At 43.6% G+C, this 18057-nt stretch overlaps 1 protein-coding gene and 1 non-coding gene across 2 annotated transcripts in view; one reads left to right on the forward strand and one right to left on the reverse strand.

Annotated features, from left to right (window-relative positions):
- Positions 1-18057, reverse strand: part of LOC126183890 (glutamate decarboxylase) — a 240210-nt gene that overhangs the window by 155730 nt on the left and 66423 nt on the right. The window lies entirely within an intron of this gene.
- Positions 16061-16134, forward strand: Trnai-uau (transfer RNA isoleucine (anticodon UAU)). The gene has a single exon. It is a non-coding gene; the product is annotated as a tRNA-Ile (tRNA).

Genomic DNA, 18057 nt, shown 5'->3' on the forward strand with positions numbered 1-18057 from the left:
ACCACATACAGGTCCAAAATGGTCCAAATGGCTCTGAGCATTATGGGACTTAACAGCTGAGGTCATCAGTCCCCTAGAACTTAGAACTACTTCAACCCAACTAACCTAAGGACATCACACACATCCATGCCCGAGGCAGGATTCGAACCTGCGATCGTAGAGATCGCGCCGTTCCAGACTGTAGCGCCTAGAACCGCTCGGCCACACCGGCCGGCCCACATACAGGGAGAACGGAAAAACATCATCCGCTAAGTCACAACGTGGAAGAAAATATGAGTCAAATGATCGTGATATGCAGTCATTGAAGGGGATTGTGGCGAAAAATAAGATGGCGACAGATGCAAAAATCATTGCAGAACTGAATATTGCACTCGCGAACCCTGTTAGCGCCAAAACAACACGAATGGAGCTTCATAAGTAGGGAACTGCTGGGCGAGCTGGAATTTCAAAACCACTCATTAGCGATGCAAGTATTCATAATAGGAAAACGTGGTGACGAAGTCGTAAAACCTGTACTATGATGCAATGGAAGAAAGTCATTTGGTTGGATGAATTTTGTTTCAGACAGTTTCTGACCTCTGGCAGAGCTTACGTCCCAGTAGTGAATCGGTGGTGGGTTATGTGATAATTTTGTCAGCCATATCGTAGTATTCCATGGGCACCATGGTCAGTCTGCCAAAGTCGTATTATGTGACCATTTTGGCTAATCAGGTCCATCCCATGGTCCAGTGTTTGTTCCCCAATGGTGATGCTGCGTTCCAAGATTACAGGGCCCCTATTCACACAACTCGCATTGTCGAGGACTGGTTTTTGTGAGCGCGAGGTTGAATTGTCGCATCTCCTTTAGCCACAACATTCACCAGATCTTAGTATTGCTGAGCTTTTGTGGCCGATTTTGGAGAGAAGAGTGCGTGAACGGTATCCACGTCCATCATCGTTATCTGCAGGAAGAATGGGCACCACGCTGGATCTGTACTCATATTTATCCATTCCGAGACGACTGGAAGCTGTTTTGAATGCCAACGGTTTCCTTCAATATTTTTGTCCACCCCCTGTATGTACGCTACTGCTGAGCATCTCATGACTTGAATATAAGGAAATGCAATAATTTGTGGATATGCCTTAAAAATTTAGCAAAATATCGTACAATTTTAGTTCTAGTAGCGAAAATCGTAGCCCTTTTCCTCCAGAGTATAGGTCCACTATCTCAGCTACAATATAACATATGTTGGTTAAGCAGCGAGGTGTTTCTGGCCAGATAGCGAGTCACCCACAGAGAAGAATCGTTAGAATATGGGGATTCTCCGTCATTTATATAGGGTGTATCACAGTTAATAGCAAAAACTGATACAGGTGAATTCTTGCTATACTAGAAGCAAAAGTGTTCCAACGGACATATTTGGAGATCCGAAAACATTTTCCATGTAAGTTTGTATGTGTGGTTACTATGCAACTGACTTGATTTTGAAATATTGACCTCATTGGTACAAATGTTTCTTAAATTTAATTTTTTCCATTAAGTACTCGTCTAACTGTCCTCAAATTTCACCAATGGACCGTGGTTAGTGAAGACCGTACATGCATAATGGGGTACCAGAAAAAATTACTGCTGATGTGAGACTAAGTCTACCGCGTAATTGTGTTTCAGGATGAATACGTGGAGCAGAGCCCTGTACCTTGGCCGCCAAGATCATCTGATCTCAAGCCTCTGAATTCTTCTCTGGGACCAATCAAAACAAAAGTGTACAGCACTCTTGATGATATAGTTGAAGAACAGGAACAGCGAATTGTGTCGTCTAGTGAAGCTTTACGAGATGTTCCGAAAGTGTTTGAAGTAATTCGTAATTCACTTTGAGACGAGTGAAGTATTGCATCCAGATGCGATGTCGACATGTGGAACATCTTCTTTAACACGTACGAGTGTACAAGATTTGTAACATGTCACTTGCTAAAGTATTAATGTATTTCTTGTTAAGGCAAGCCTTAGGCGAAATTTTAGCCAATTCATGTGGGTACGTAATCGAACATTTTAAATTTCAGATACGTTTGTACTAACTGGGACATTTCAAACTGAGGGCAGTGGTGGCTTGTAACCACACATTCGCAATGATCTCGCGAATGTCTCGTTTGCGGTTCCATATTTATTTTTTGCTTTTGTCATTGTAAATTTTCACCGTGTCCGTTTACGCAGTACATTGTGATACACTCTGTATACTATACCAATAGATAATTTTACTATTATTTCGCAAAGAATACTCACATATTACTGGCTAGCGAATACACGTTGCAAATCTTAATAAAGCCTTGGATGTCCAGAGAAATTGGGGGAATAACATAAGATTTTGAGCAATATTGACACTGAGCTAGAAATCTACGCAGACTGTCCAAAGGATGAATATCTGGTATCAGGCATGCTTTGGACAGCTCGCTCGATCCTCCTGACATCTCTCGATCTCTTGTTCTGAGAAATCTAGTCGATCGAGTTGGTGCAGTGATGATAAGACACTGGTCTCGAGGAAGGAAACGGTGGAAATGGAGAAGGGGGCAGGGAAGGCAGAGGAGAAGCAGTGGCTGAAATTCCCGTTCGGCAACTAGGTATAAGTTTTCCATGGTTTCCCTAAATCCCTTAACCTTCTGTCTCAAACCATCATTTTATTAATTTTGTTTTGAAGTACCAATGCCTCTCGGTTGAAACCACTGAGAGGTACTTCTACGAACATAATGCACTGTATCGGTCACTTAAAGCGTTCAAAGCAACAGTCGCCACGAAGTGTTCGCTACGTGATTGTAGCAGTTTATGACGTGTGGGGTTTTTATAGTGGTCATATTGAGGAGATAATTAACATTGAAAGTAAGTGTTGTAACGTAAATTTGAGATTGTACTACTGCTTTTATGAATGGTTCCGACATGAAACTACTGGCGCACTGTGTACTTTTATAAATTTTGTAATGGGATATAAATTTTGTAACTGTATATAAATTTATTAAATGTAAACTTGTTTTTTGCTAGTGCACTAAGTACTTCCATAAATTTTGTAGCTGGATATAAATTTTGCAATTTGGTGTAAATTTATTAAATGTAAGCTTGTTTTTTGCTTGTTATTTAGCAATATACTTTGTTTTTGGCATTATGAGTGCATGTATGAGTGCATGGACGTTGCGAGACGGGCTAATGTGTCTAGGAAAAATGCAAAATTGCTTTCAAACATATCACATGAAATGATGGGTGGCTGAAAACTGTGTGTCCGAGTGATTCCAAAGTGAAACCACCTACTTGAAGCGATTGATTGTTTACTTTTTGCCAATTTCTTCTTGTATTCGTTGCTTACTATGAGGTTAGTTTTGTGTAAAATTTTAAAATTACATATTTTTTCATATTGTTGGGACTGTAAGGGTTAAGGTGATTACAGTACCAGAAGGTTACCTTTGAATAGGACATGGTCGAATGACTTCCTCACTTTCCTCCCATTCCGAGCTTGTGCCCCGTCTTAATGACCCCATTATTATAAAGGGAGGTTAAACACTAATCTTCTATCAGTTTTTGTACTGAAAAAAAAAGTGTCAAGAATGGGAAGTTTCCTTACAGAATCCAAATCTATCGTCCATCCTCGATTACGAACAAGAAGGTAAATGGCAGTAACACACAGTAGGGGTGCACAGGTGCAAAGAAAGCCGCTAAGCTGCAGGTCTGGCCTGCACGCTTGCATCGCAGGACGGTGGGGGGAGAGAGAGAAGGGAGTGGGCGTCGCGACAGATGTTGGGGCGCGTGCGGCCCCACTCAATATCGGCGCCCGTTCGCCAGCGCGGCCGTGCACCCCTGCAGCGCCATCTGCGGGAATATTAATTTTTGTGCGCATCTGCTCCCGGGTCGCCCCTCGCCGGCTAGGGGCAGCTTTAATTAAACAGCACCCAGGAACGCAATAACATTCCGACGCGCCAGCCTGTACCGCAATGTGAGGGGTGCGTCAGTTTTCTTTGCCGATGCATTCCCAATCGGGCGGCGCCACATGCCTTAGGCATGTGCAACACCGAGGCGGCAACATTCCCCTCGCGTGCCGCTGCCTGCCTGAGGCCGACAGAGGCGCTCTGCTAGGCTGGGAATTCAGCTGAGACGCTCTGTCTGACTGCCGGAATTTTTACAGAGGAATGCAATTCTGTTCTCCACAGTTACGACGTACTGTTGGGTATTTAGTGTAGTAACTATAGAGGGTGTCCCAACAGCCTTTCCCTGATTACATAAATTGATAACTCAGGCTAGAAGTAAGATACAAATATGAAACTTGTGTCGAATTGTTTACAACTATCAAAGTTTTTTTTTCTGTTTTAGGTTCGCAGTAAGTAAGTAGTGGATGAGGTGCAGTGCCAAAGAAGCCATGTTAACCAATCAGGAGAAGGCACAGTGTGTCCTGTGGTACCATGAGACACGATCACCAACCACAGTGCAGAGACACTTCCAGACAACATTTGGAAGGAATCCACCTGATGTCAAGAGCATTAAAGCCTGGTATGAGAAGTTCAAGAACACAGGATCGATTGCTGACCTTCCGAGGTCTGGTCGACCAAGAACCTCAGCAGACAGGGTGGAAGCTGTAAGGCAGTCTTTTCTGCGAAGTCCGATGAAATCGGTGCGCAGGGCCTCACGTGAATTACAGATGCCAAATAGCTCTCTCCATGCATTTTATACAAACGTTTATTGTTTCGTGCATACAAAGTACAAATCGTTCGGGCCTTGTTGCCCAATGACAGTACACGTCGATATGACTTTTCGGTCGAAATGCTATCACGTACTGAGGACGATGATGGTTATCTCAGACGAATTACCTTTTCCGACGAAGCGACCTTTTTTGTCAGTGGAGTAGTGAATCGCCATGAAGTGCGCATTTGGGGTTCACAACCCCCTGACGAGGTCATGGAGTGCACCAGAGGCAGTCCAAAGGTGAATGTTTGGTGCGCGCTATTGCACGATCGAATTATCGGGCCATTATTCTTCGCTGAGGCTACCATCACATCTGCAGTGTATCTGGACATGTTGAAACTGTATGCTGTTCCTCAGCTGCTTCAGTGTCACCCCGATGTCTTGTTTAAGCAAGACGGTGCACCGCCTCATTGGGGTTTGGACGTCCGTGCCTATCTCGATATGACCTTTCCTGGGCGATGGATTGGTCGTGATGGGCCAACGGTTTGGCCTCCACGCTCTCCTGACATAACCCCATTAGACTTCTTTTTATAGGGTTATGTCACGGACGAGGTCTACCGAACACGTGTACCAGATCTTGAAACCCTGCGGCAACGGATAACCACAGTCGTTGAATCGATCCCTCCAGTGATGTTGGCTAATGTGTGGACGGAAACTGAATATCGCCTAGATGTGCTACGTGCTACCAAGGGTGCTCATGTGGAAGTTTACTGATGTGTGAAAAAAACTTTGATAGTTTGTAAACAATTAGACACCAGTTTCATATTTGTATCTTGCATCTAGCGTGAGTGATCAATTTATGTAATCAGGGAAAGACTTTTCGGACACCCTGTATATTCTACGGACTGATTTTTAGGATCTCGTACATCAGTCGGTAAAACAGAACCCTTAAAACATCACTTTCTTGTCCGTCTGTCTGTTGCGACCCTTTTTCTCAGGAACGGGTAGAGGTATGACGTTGAAGTTTATGTGAGATCTTGAGGCCTATGGTCTCTTGGCCATGTAAGAAATTTAAGCTTCTAAGCCGTTCAAATGAAAAGATACCGCCATTTATGTGACATATTCTGATACTCACGAACTCGGTCATCAAAACCTGTAGACGAACTATCTACACACTTAATTAAGTTTGGACAGAACTCTGAGAGCGCGGGTCCTACTCGCGCTTGTCCCTGGTAGATATGTAACATCTCAATTTCCGGCCGTGGCTGTGTTCCTTCCCATTAGCCGTTGTCTACGACAGGACCGTTTTCATGGAGGGGGGGGGGGGGGGAGGGGAGGCGTGCTGCGAGATGTTAGGCAGAGATTTCCAGTAATGCTCATGTATGGTTTGTGACTAGAGTTTACAAGAGGGAAGTGAAGGGCAAGTGGTTACCCAGTGACGGTCGGTGTCGTCAACATCTATTGCAGAAAAAGTTCTTTATGTCCATCCAGGAGACAGCAACTTATACGAAAGCGGTAAGCTGAACGCCAAATAAATTTGTGGAGAAATATGGAGCTCGCGAAATCGGAGAGTTCGCCGGTAGCCCTCGTGGACTGACTTGGCCGGTAGTGGGGCTCTGGGGCACAATTTGTGTTTTTAAGTGGTTAGCATTTCGGAAGTTTTAAGTTAGTGATCCTTCGTGATCAACGAAGTTTCTTTTCCGACTCGGAAATTCTACAAAGCATTCGAAAGTGACTTCCCGTGTAGAAATTCTGCTTATGCATTTTCGTGTTTTTCTCTGCAAGCATTGGAGATTAGTGTGGGCGGACTTGTTTGGTAAAAAGCGGCAGCAGAGCAAAGCGTGGAGGTAATAGCTGGAAGTGGAGTTAGATAAAAGTGGCGGACATAACTAGGGTTAACTGATACCAATAAGCCGCGTGGGATTAGCCGAGCGGTCTTGGGCGCTGCAGTCATGGACTGTGCGGCTGGTCCAGGCGGAGGTTCGCATCCTCCCTCGGGCATGGGTGTGTGTGTGTTTGTCCTTAGGATAATTTAGGTTAAGTAGTCTGTAAGCTTAGGGACTGATGACATTAGCAGTTAAGTCCCATAAGATTTCACACACATTTGAACATTTTGATACCAATAAACTTCATTTGTTTCCACGCAATATTGAGAGTAGCGTTTCTGAGTGACCTAGTCCACGTTAATTTTGAACTGTGTTCTTGTTTTGTTGTTATGTTAATTATCAGTGGCAACTGATAACAGCCAGTTGAAGGTGATGTACTGAACTATTAGCGATGAACATTTTCCAATCCAGTGATTGAGCCTCGGTACCTTTCCTGAAAGTTGTTAGATAGCTACAGGGGTTTAATTATTGTCTTTTAAGTTGTGAAGTTTATCCTATATCGCAATTCAGTGTGAGGACGGTGAGGCAGTAGCGCAGCCAATAAATCCGTGGAGTAATACCTTACCTAATTTGTCTCGTATGCCGTACATCACCAAGTGTTGAAATTTAAAATGAATAAAATAATGTATATTAAAAACAACGAAAGATGATTTCTATTGATGACACTTTTGTACGAAACGCAGGTAGAGTTGCTATGGCTGGTGTTGTGGAGTCGATGACGGTTATATGCGATGGATGTTGTGCATGTTTCCTCGGTTCCTGGTGAGGGTCGTAAGATGGGAAGGGAGATTGGGATAATGAAGGATAAAATGATCTGGACACAATTTCTGGGCATGGATGTGGTTTTTAAGTACTGGGAAGTGTATGAGTAAGAGGTGGGCGGTGGGAGCAGAAACAGGGAGAAGTGGTTCAAATGGCTCTGAGCACTACGGGACTTAACATCTATGGTCATCAGTCCCCTAGAACTTAGAACTAATTAAACCTAACTAACCTAAGGACGTAACAGAACACCCAGTCATCACGAGGCAGAGAAAATCCCTGACCCCGCCGGGAATCGAACCCGGGAACCCGGGCGTGGGAAGCGAGAACGCTACCGCACGACCACGAGCTGCGGACTAGGGAGAAGTGGGGACTGGGTTTTGATAATGAGAGGTTGTATAAGATAGAGGAGCCTTGATGTAACGAGTGGATACAGAGGTTAGGATTGTAGTTGGTAGGACAGCAAAATATCACCAGGACGTTCTGGATCAGGCACTGAGGGCTTGTTAAAAATTCCCTTAAGACGGGATGTGGCATGTGTGGAAGTGAAGGATGGGAGAAATATGATGGTATAGGAGCGCGAAACGTACTGAATTTAAAGTGACTGTTTGGGAATTGGGATTTTGGTCTTCGAGTTTATGGAATACGTAGAACTGACGAGAATGTTCTAAGATATGGGATTTAATTTTTGGAAGAAGATGTATGTGGGTGAGGGATAATGGATACGGAAGGCAAGGCAGACAGCATGGGATTCGAGGTCATGTAAGGAGTGGTAAAGTCTTTTAGGCTCAGAGAGGATTACCACACCGGTGAAAATAAGATTGAGTTGAATAAAGCTCTTGTAGGTCTGAAAGATGGTGGAGGGATGTAATCCTCATGTGTGGTCTGTTAGCAGTTTTAGTCGCATGTGTGCTTTTTGTTGAATGTTAATAGATGGGAATGCCAGATTGGTTTGAGTTTGAGAATTTGCCCAAGATTTTTTAGTATATTGGGAAGATAGATGGGATGGTTATAAATAGTGAGATGGCAACGAAGAAAGAAGTAACGAAATGTCCGTCCTAAGATTATTTCTAGGATTTTGATGAGATTGATTTTGAGATAATAGAAGTTTCACAAGAAGTTGATGTTACTGTTGTGAACATGTAGGAAATGTTGGGAAGTCTGGAAGATTGGGTGAAGGGCACGTAACGCAGTGTTGTAGGCAGTAGTATGGCTGTGTCAGCTCCAGTGCAGAGTTCAAGGGTCCACTGCTAGTTGGCACTGTAGTCACGGTACTACAGTTGCTGGCAGTGGTGGAAAATTCTATACTCAAGATCGAGCTGGTGAGAAATTTAAAAATGCAAGATTTCACTAATGGGGAATAAAAGGCAGGATGGGGGAAAATTTAAAAAAATAAAAATTCAAAAATAATTAAAAGGTCCAAGACGACAGAACTAGTTCACATGTGCTAATGGCCGTTATTATCCCATGTTCAAAAATATCCAAACGATCTGAAAATTGCACCACATTCAGAAGTATTCAACAATCTTAATTTTTTGCGCCATGATCGCAAGGCTCTGAACAATATGAATTTTCCACTAAGTTCCAATTATTTACCCAGAAATTATGTAAAATACTTGCAGTTCTGATCTGTAATACGTAAGTTTCATCATCAAAATCACACGTACACACACGTCTGTCAAAATTGGTGCATAAAACATCATTGTAGGCTCTCAAATTAAATGCTCCAATACTATTTCCATGCTTAACTCATTATAAAACACATGTGACTAAGAAATAATATCTTAAGTAGATAATTGACATTTTCATTTTAGGCCTACACTGAGCATAAGGCATAGTGGTGTAAATTGTTTCATGATACTTTCCCAGTGTAGTCATGTTAATTAAACATTTAAAATGTCTGCAAAAACTACTGAATTTGATCAGCGACAAAATGTTTCTATCAATGTCATTTCCACATCTTCTCAAAAAATATGTCAGCACCAGAAACGTGTGTGTGTGTTTTTGTTTTTGGATTCAAAGTCTTTAGTTATTTTGATAAATGATTTTATTTTGGTCTGAAGATAGTATTTATGAGATATCGAACTTTAATTTATGTCTTCTTCCGCCATTGTCTTTGGCCACATTTCATCTCTGTCATGTTCTACCATTGCCTTTTGTCCCGTGTACATCTCGTATTGGGAGTATTATGAACTTTTATTAGTGTACTACGAACATTTCCAGTTTAAGTGATATATCACAATGAATACCTATTAAAAACGCCGTTTTCCCTCCTAAAATTGTACTTGGTCAGTTCATATGTCTTGTGGATATATCTTGGGTTCTTACATCATATATTTTGGAACATTATCATTAAATGATATTATTGAGAGACTGATTATGGGAATACAGTCAGTATAGGTTTTAGAGGGCCATACCACCATAGTTCCAATTGTTAACTGCTGCAGCCTTCCTTGGAAATTTGGTTTTGTACATAACCTCGAACAGGTCTAATATGAATGTAGTAAAAAGCATAACATGCCAGCCAGTATAACTGATTATCCGTTTCTAATGTTGAGCAGGATGCTTCATCTTCTTCACATCTAACATGATGCTTGGTGTGGTGATGCATTACCGCAAAACGAGTAAAAATATCAAGTGCTCATAGGTCATTCACTGAACCACGAGTGTCATAGCCATGGTTACTGATTTTTACAAAATCACGTTCTATAACAAAGGCTACACCCATTATCACTTCATAAACTGCTGCTCAAACAAGATCAGGCCATTGCCGGTGTGTAAACAATACTGACAAATTACTTTAAACAGAGTACATGCAAAAAAAGCTGGGATACATTATATCAGCGTTTGCTGTAAACAGTAATGGAAACTCATGAAATGTTTTCGCAATTGCAAATATGGACTACCATCAGCTGTGTAATGGAATGATGACAATGAAAATTAGTGCCGGACAGGGACTCGAACCCGGATTTAACGATTATCACGAGTGATCGCCATACGAACTGTTTACCACTACGGTCGCAGGTTCGAATCCTGCCTCGGGCATGGATGTGTGTGATGTCCTTAGGTTAGTTAGGTATAAATAGTTCTAAGTTCTAGGGAACTGATGACCTCAGATGTTAAGTCTCATAGTCCTCAGAGCCATTTGGACCATTTTTTTTGCCATCGACAAGGTGACAACTGCTGGTGGGATGCGATGCCAATGACCACAACCTAGTGTGGAGTAGCAAGGACACCAACAGTAGAGGTGAGTACCTTCTTTAATTTCTTTTAGCTAACAATTTGGAGATTTCTGAAGAGGGGTAACGAACCTACATTATGGAATAGCAGAAGGGAAGAAGTAATTGACATAACCTTTGGTTCCATGATGATGGGCAGCTATGTCAAACAATGGCATGTGGTGTTAGAGCCATCCTCATCAGACCACATGTACATTAAATTCAAGGTTGAAATGGGAATCAGACAGACCATGACCTATAGGAATCCCAAGAAAACAGACTGATAAACATATAGGAGGGACCTTGACTTAGACTTATCGGAAATTAAAACCTCGATAGGGAATCCAGTAGAGTTTGAGGAAGTAGCAGAGGCTGTTACCTCTGCCATAGTGACCTCATATCAGGACAACTGCACAATCGCCAAAAAGTGCACAAATAGGAGTGTGCCTTGGTGGAATAATAACTTGGAAATGCAAAGAAAACAGGCAGAGAGACTGTTTAACATTGCGAGACGTAAAGGACAATGGGCTAAATATCGTGAGGCCCTTGTCAATTACAACCTTGCAATCAGAAAAGCAAAGAAGACATCCTGGAAGGCTTTCTGTGAGGAGGTGGAGAGCACGGCTGTTCAAGCCAGACTTCACAGAATCCTCACTAGAGTACCAACCAATCCAGGAGGTACATTGATGAAGGAGGATGGGCTATATATAAAGACAGCATATGAGACGCTGGAACTGCTCCTCAAAACTCACTTTCCTCAATATGCTCTGCCGGTCAACACAGACCAGAATGTGATCCCAGAGAGACAATGGTTCTCAGGCACTCGAAGAGAGGACTGGGAATCGGCTAAGGAGTGTGTGGACTTTAATAAAATCCAATGGGTGGTTGGAACATTCGAATCATTCAAGTCTTCTGGCCCAGATGGAATTTTTCCAGCTCTCCTGCAACAGCCAGGAGAGAAGCTCATAAGTGTCCTATGCAGGTTATTCAGGGTTAGCCTAGCAGTAGGAATCATTCCCAATACTTGGAGGGCAGTGAAGGTTGTCTTCATTCCAAAGCCATGGAGAACTGATCATACCAAGGCCAAGGACATGAGACCAGTCAGTCTGTCCTCCTTCATTCTCAAAACATTGGAAAAACTGATTAATGTATACGTTGGGGAGAGGAGGCTAATTAGGGCCCCCTCTACATTCAAACCAACACGCATATCAACCAGGTAAATCATGTGAGACAGCTCTCTACCATCTCGTTGGGAGGATCGAGATAGCACTTCACTTCCAAGAAATAGCCCTCTGCATCTTCCTGGATATCGAGGGGGCCTTCAGTAACACGACCTTCGACTCCATGGTAAGAGCAGCAGAGGTGCATGACCTAGGGACCACTATATGTGGGTGGACCAGGGCCATGCTTAGTGGAAGGAAGTTAGAGGCTACCATGATGAATGAAAAGATGGTAATTAACACCACTAGAGGCTGCCCACAAGGTGGAGTTCTGTCCCATTTATTGTGGAATCTAGTGGTGAATAAAATTCCAGACAGTGCTTCTGCCAAGGATACGCAGATGACCTTGTCATAATAGTAATACTTGGCAAATTTACTGACACAGTTAGAGATATGGCACAAGGAAGATTGAACATTGTGCAAAATTGGTGCATCAGAGAGGATCTGAGGGTTAATCCTAAGAAGACAGTTGTGGTGCCATTTACGAAGAGGCATATCCAACACTCAAGTTGGAATCTAAAGCTCTTCGATGAAACTCTACCTGTGAAGGGGATAGTGAAATATCTAGGGGTAACATTAGATGAGAAACTAACGTGGACCCCTCACATTAAGAGCATCTGCTCCAAGGCAAAAAGTACTCTAGCGAGTTCCAGAAGTGCTTGTGACAAAAACTGGGGCCTAAGCCCCAGGGGTATGTCCTGGATATACATCACAGTGGTTGGGCCTAGGATTTCCTACGGGGACGTAATGTGGTGGAAGAAAAGTAGAACAGCGGGTTGCAGCCAAGGAGCTTGCTAAGGTGCAGAGACTGGCCTGCTTAGCCATAACAGGCGGAATTAGCAGAACACCAACCGCTGGAATGGAAGCCATGCTGGACATGTCTCCACTACACCTTTACGTCAAGATGGAGGCAGGAGCTGGGGCATACAGGCTTAAAACTGGTAAAAACTGGGTCTCATTCGGATATCGAGAATCATAAACTAACATAGCGAGTGAGGTAAATATAGGAATGGCTGGGGAAATGCCTGCCGACTATATAATAACTCCCAACTGCTTCAACAAGCCTTAAAATATAATAACTGGAAGCAGGGAGCAGTGGGGAGAAACAGCTCGACAACGTACGGGGAACATCGTTTGGTTCACCGATTGGTCGAAATCGGACCAATGAGTTGGGGCAGAGGTGTACGGGGTTCAGCCATGACTCGAGGGCATCATCTCCCTAGAAAAGCTGGCCTCTGTATTCCAAGCCGAAATTACTGCAGTCGGGGCATGTGTGGATGGGAATATGCGTAGGTGCTACAATGACCGTAGCATCTACATCTATTCGGACAGCCAGGCAGCCCTGAAATCATTGGCAGCTCCTGCAACAAGCTCTATGACTGTTGCAGAAAACCACAGGGCTCTGGTGGAGCTAGGGGGGAAGCAAGAGGGTAAAACTAGTGTGGGTCCCTGGCCACTCAGGGATCTGTGGCAATGAACAAGTCGACAGATTGGCCAGGATGGGGGCAATGACTCCATTTATTGGACCGGAAACTGTTCTAACAATCACCAAGGCTATGATCTAACTATAACTACTACTACTAGGAAACAGCACGTAGAATATTGGACCAAGGTCCATAAACAAAAACATGGTAAGCTAATGACGCCCAAGCCATGTTTTAAAAGAATCTCTGAAATCCTGGGATTGAACAGGAAAGAGATCAAACTCATTACTGGACTGATGACAGGCCATGGGAATTTCAAAAAATACCTACAAACAGTGGGTATAACGGAAGAAGACCCTAAATGTAGGATCTGTGATGAGGGTGAAGAAACTGCATCACACCTAATCTTCGAATGCATGGCGTTGGAGAGCGAGCAAAAGATACAGAATTTTCGGGACAACTAGACCTGAAGAAATTGTGTTTTACAAAAAACTGGTAAAGGCACTCCGTAACGGTGTAGGGCGTGTGCAGTTAGAGTAATATTGGACCCCTGATACGTCTAGATACGTCTCTGACAGGTGACACGTACGTAAGCATCCTGTCTGATCACCTGCATCCAATCATGCCCATTTTGCATTCCGATAGACTTCGTCAATTCCAGCAGGATAATGCTAACCCCACACGTCCAGAATTGATACAGAGTGCCTCCAGGAAATTATTCTGAGTTTAAACACTGCCGCTGGCTACCAAACTACCCAGACATGAACATTATTGAGAATATCTCGGATGCCTTGCAACGTGCTGTTCAGAAGAGATCTTCATACCCTCGTACTCTTACGGATCTGAGGACAGCCCTGCAGGATTCATGGTGTCAGTTTCCTCCAGCACTGCTTCAGTTATCTGTCGAGTCCATGCCACATCGTGTTGCGGCACTTGCTGCGTGCTAGCGGGGGCCCTACATGATATTACGCAGGTGTACCCGTTTCTTTGGCTCATCAGTGTATATACTCCAGGTGTTGCTAGGGGATACCGTGCATCTTTTGCCGTTTTTAAATATTCATTGATGTTATTGGTGGGTCTAAAGATCGTTTCGCCCCCATACTTCGGTCAAGCTTTCCCGATCGATTCGTAATTTTATTAATGAACGGGAGAAAAACTTTTCCAGATGGCGGCCGGCTGTTACTCAGTACTTCTGGCTTTTTATCTTCTTTAATGGAATGTCCGATCTACGCGTTCACTTACAGATACATCCAGAAAATTAAGTTGATCATTGCTCTTATTGTCCATAGTAAACTGTATCTTTGGGTTAATACTATTGAGATGCACCAAGAACTCATTCAGCTTCTCTTCTCCGTGAGTCCATACTACAAAAGTATCGTCCAGATAGCTGTACCACTTAGCTTGTCTGTTACTGGCCGTCTGGGCCGCCCGCTGTTCGAGGAACTCCGTAAATAAATCGGCAACAACTGGAGGAAGAAGGCTGCCCACAGCCACTCCGTCGATTTGTTTGTAAATTTCGTTGTTTTACAGGAAATAAATTGTGGTAAGGCAATGTCTAAATAAACCCACTATGTCAATCGGAAAAATATCTGTTATGTATTAAACAACTTCGCTTACAGGAACCATAGTAAACAGGGACACTGCATCAAAGGTGACAAGAATATCACTTGGGATGACATAAACCTCTTGAAGTTTTTCAATAAAATGCACAGATTATCTAATGTAACTGTCACATCTGCAAAATATACGGCTGCAGCAACAAGGCGAGATTACTAATACATGTTTCACAAAGATGATTTAAGTATTTTACAGAAATGTTATATTAAAGCTGGAGAAACATATTTTTCTCTCAATCAAGGACATTAATTTCCAAAATACCGTCAAATATTGATACTAACAAACTAGTACTGGTTCCCGTAAACGATGTTATTCCACAGGTCGACATAAAGGTTTTCTGTGTATGGTACCGCGTCATAATGTAAAAGCTAATGCTGCTGGAGAAAAACCAACGTTTCGGCCAGGGTTGCAGCGGCGTTCTTCTGGGTGTAATGGTGCGTTCACTTAAGTGACCAATGAAACTAACTGCGGTTTTAGAATTATGACGTAATGGCATGCGCAGTGAACAGTAACAACAAAAAATTAAGGACACTGCATAGCTAGAACGCACCATTAGTCCGAGAAGAAGGCCGCTGCAACCGTGGCCGAAACGTTGGTTTTCATCCGGCAGCAGTAGTTTTTTACGTTATGACGCGGTACCATACCCATAAAACTTTTATGTCGACTGATTCTGGCCGCGGAAGCCTACGCAATTATATTGTTCTACAGGTGTTAAAACAAAAACAAAAAAAGGGTTCAAATGGCTCTGAGCACTATGGGACTCAACATCTGAGGCCATCAGTACCCTAGAACTTAGAACTACTTAAACCTAACTAACCTAAGGCCATCACACACATCCATGCCATAGGCAGGATTCGAACCTGCGATCGTAGCGGACGCGCGGTTCCGGACGGTAGCGCCTAGAACCGCTCGGCCACTATCCTTAAAACATCTGCTATTATAGAACTTGCTCCTTTAAGTGCTGTTAATGTGTTATGTGAATGAAAAAGGAAACTATAAATACAAGAGGCTGACTATATATACTAAGATGGTATCTGTTCTTTCGGACATGTCCAAAAGAACAGATACCATCTTAGTATATATATATATAGTTAAGGCTCACCGGCCACTTGACCATCTTCTTCTTCTGTACGAATGCACAAACAGTGCCCGAACTCTTACGGGTATCGGCAACGCGCCACGAGTAATGAGTATAATGGGCGGGGGCACTACGAATGTAGTGCGGGACAATACGTTGAGGATGTGGGCTACGCGGGAGGCGTACCAGTGATACATTACTGCAGTCGCGCTATCCTCTGTGTCCTCGGTGGCTCAGATGGATAGAGCGTCTGCCATATAAGCAGGAGATCCCGGGTTCGAGTCCCGGTCGGGGCACACATTTTCATTTGTCCTCGTTGACGTATGTCAACGCCTGTAGGCAGCTAAGGGTGTTCATTTCATTGTAATTTCACAAGAGGCTGAAGTTAAAACTAAAACTGAAGTACATAGCGAAAACAATTGTCAAGAAGGAAGACTGTAAACCGTTACTGGGAAAAGAATAGGCCACTGAGACGTGCAACGAAGGCTTACAAATTACTTCAGAGTGTGTGGAAAATTCTTGATACAGCACGGAAAATCGGGATATCTGTATTTACTGTAAACAGCAATGGATAGTGCTTGTATGTTGGAGTTTCGTACCTAAGTAGGTGTTTGGTTGTGTGGAGTAACTCTGTGCATACAAACAGCACATGCCTGTGGCTTGATTTAATACGCAAGTATAGTTACAGGGCCCTGATTACGAACAAAAATAATTCAATCCGTCACCCAAAAAATAAGAATTGTCTGTATTATCTATCAAAATATGTAAGGTTTCTAGTATAAGCACACATCTATCTCTCTCTTGAACGATAATTGTTCTATAGTAATAAAAATACGCATAACTCATATAGTGGCAAAACAATATACACTATGTGATCAAAAGTATCCGGAAACTCCCAAAAACATACGTTTTTCACATTAGGTGCATTGTGTTGCCACCTACTGCCAGGTACTCCACATCAGCGACCTCAGTAGTCATTAGACATCGTGCGAGAACAGAATGGGGCGCTCCGCGGAACTCACAGACTCTGAACGTGGTAAGGTGAGTGGGTGTCACTTGTGTCATACGTCTGTACGCGAGATTTCCACACTCCTAAACATCCCTAGGTCCACTGTTTCCAATGCGTAGTGAAGTGGAAACGTGACGGGACCCGTACAGCACAAAAGCGTACAGGCCGATCTCGTCTGTTAACTGACAGAGACTGCCAACAGTTGGAGAGGGTCGTAATGTGTAATAGGCAGACATCTATCCAGACCATCACACAGGAATTCCAAACTGCATCAGGATCCACTGCAAGTACTATGACAGGCGGGAGGTGAGAAAACTTGGATTTCATGGTCGAGCGGCTGCTCATAAGCTACACATCACGCTGGTAAATGCCAAACGACGCGTCCATGGTGTAAGAAGCGTAAACATTGGACGATTGGACAGTGGAAAACCGTTGCGTGGAGTGACGAATCATGGTACACAATGTGGCCATCCGATGGCAGGATGTGGGTATGGCGAATGCCCGGTGAACGTCGTCTGCCAGGGTGTGTGGTGCCAACAGAAAAATTCGGAGGCGGTAGTTTTATGGTGTGGTCGTATTTTTGTGGAGGGGGCTTGTACCCCTCGTTGTTTTGCGTGGCACTATCACAGCACAGTCCTACACTAAGGTTTCAGGCACTTTCTTGCTCCCCACTGTTGAAGAGCAATTTGGGGATGGCGACTGCATATTTCATCACGATGGAGCACCTGTTCATAATGCACGGCATGTGGCGGAGTGGTTACACGACAATAACGTCCCTGTAATGGACTGGCCTGCGCAGAGTCCTCACGTGCATCCTACAGAACACCTTTGGGATGATATTTCACTGTAAAAATACAGCAACCAGCTGGTTGCTGTATTTTTACAGTGAAATATCATTATCCACGGCCACGGAGATCAACAGTCCAAATATAATGGACAAATTGTTACCTATGGGATGTTTTGGAACGCCGACTTCTTGGCAGGACTTACCGACCGACATCGATACCTCTCCTCAGTGCAGCACTCCGTGAAGAATGGGCTACCATTCCCCAAGAAACCTTCCAGCACGTGATTGAACGTACGCCTGCGCGAGTGGGACCTGTCATCAAGGCTAAGGGTGGGCCAACACCATATTCAGTTCCAGCATTACCGATGGAGGGCGCCACAAACTTGTAAGTCATTTTCAACCAGGTGTCCGGTTACATTTGAT

Source organism: Schistocerca cancellata, chromosome 4, assembly GCF_023864275.1.
Source record: "Schistocerca cancellata isolate TAMUIC-IGC-003103 chromosome 4, iqSchCanc2.1, whole genome shotgun sequence".
Classification (NCBI taxonomy): Eukaryota; Metazoa; Arthropoda; class Insecta; order Orthoptera; family Acrididae; genus Schistocerca; species Schistocerca cancellata.